This window comes from Pleurodeles waltl, unplaced genomic scaffold, assembly GCF_031143425.1.
Source record: "Pleurodeles waltl isolate 20211129_DDA unplaced genomic scaffold, aPleWal1.hap1.20221129 scaffold_39, whole genome shotgun sequence".
Taxonomy (NCBI): domain Eukaryota; kingdom Metazoa; phylum Chordata; class Amphibia; order Caudata; family Salamandridae; genus Pleurodeles; species Pleurodeles waltl.
Window position 1 is genome coordinate 3,851,653 of NW_027150097.1, and position 1,900 is coordinate 3,853,552.

Here is a 1,900-nt window from a genome sequence, read left to right on the forward strand (position 1 = left end):
CTCCCCTGGGCTGGTGATGGACAGGGGAGTGGTCACTCCCTTTTTCCTTTGTCCAGTTTCGCGCCAGAGCAGGGCTGGGGGGATCCCTGAACCGGTGTAGACTGGCTTATGCAAGGAGGGCCCCATCTGTGCCATTCAAAGCATTTCCAGAGGCCAGGAGAGGCTACTCCTCCCAGGCCCTTAACACCTATTTCCAAAGGGAGAGGGTGTAACACCCGCTCTCAGAGGAAATCCTTTGTTCTGCCTTCCTAGGACTGGGCTGCCCAGACCCCAGGGGGGCAGAAACCTGTCTGAGGGTTGGCAGCAGCGGTAGCTGCAGAGAAAACCCCAGAGAGATAGTTTGGCAGTACCCGGGCTCTATGCTGGAGCCCCGGGATGCATGGGATTGGCACCCCAATACCAGAATGGTATTGGGGAGACAATTCCATGATCCTAGACATGTTACATGGCCATGTTCGGAGTTACCATGGTGACGCTACCTATAGGTATTGACCTATATGTAGTGCACGCGTGTAATGGTGTCCCCGCACTCACAAAGTCCAGGGAGTTTGCCCTGAACAATGTGGGGGCACCTTGGCTAGTGCCAGGGTGCCCACACACTAAGTATCTTGGCACCTAACCTTCACTAAGTGAGGGTTAGACATATAGGTGACTTATAAGTTACTTAAGTGCAGTGTAAAATGGCTGTGAAATAACGTGGACGTTATTTCACTCAGGCTGCAGTGGCAGTCCTGTGTAAGAATTGTCTGCACTCCCTCTGGGTGGCAAAAGAAATGCTGCAGCCCATAGGGATCTCCTGGAACCCCAATACCCTGCGTACCTAGGTACCATATACTAGGGAATTATAAGGGTGTTCCAGTGTGCCAATAAGGATTGGTAAAATTAGTCACTAGCCTGCAGTGACAATTTTAAAAGCAGAGAGACCACAAACACTGAGGTTCTGATTACCAGAGCCTCAGTGATACAGTTAGGCACCGCACAGGGAACACATAAACAGCACACTTTATGAGCACTGGGGTCCTGGCTGGCAGGATCCCAGTGACTCAGGCAAAAACAAACGTACATACAGTAAAAATGGGGGTAACATGTCAGACAAGGTGGTTCTTTCCTACAAATATCTTGGGTTATTAGCAGTGCATGTCAAGGGCACAAGTTATAGTTACCTTAGGGCACGAGTTATAGTGACTTGAAATAACGATAACTATAAACTGAATTTCTATAATTTTATAAACTTAAAATATGTGCCTAACTATAACGTCCTTAAAACCTTTGGTTTTTTAATTGAATTTTTATGGGGTTTTTAAATTCTGTTTCCTAAGTATAACGTCCCTGTAACCTTTGTGTGAGTGGGTGCATGAGTGTCTCAGTGGGACTGTGAGTGAGTACATGAGGGTCTCAGTGTGTCTCTCAGTGACTGCATGTGTCTCTGAGTTGGTCTGTGAATGGGTGCATGAGTGTCTCAGTGGGTCCTTGAGTGGGTGCAGGAGTGTCTTAGTGGGTCTGTGAGTGGGTGCATGAGTCTCTGAGGCTATGAGTGTGTGCATGAGTTTCTGACTGGGTCTGTGAGTGGGTGCACAAGTATCTCAGTAGGTTTATGAGTGGATGTATGAGTGCCTCAGTGGGTCTGTCAGTGGGTGCATGAGATCCTCATTGGGTCTGTGAGTGGATGCATGAGTGACTCATCGGGTCTGTGAGTGGACACATTAGTGGTTGAGTGAGCCTGAGAGTAATTGCATAATTATCTGCGTGGGTCTTTGAGTGAGTGCGTGAGTGTCTGAGTGGGTCTGTGAGTGGGTGCATGAGTGTCTGAGTGGGTTAGTGAGTGGATGTATTCTGTCTGAGTGGGTCTGTGATTGTGTGCATGAGACTGAGCGGGCCTGTGAGTGGGTGCATGGGTATA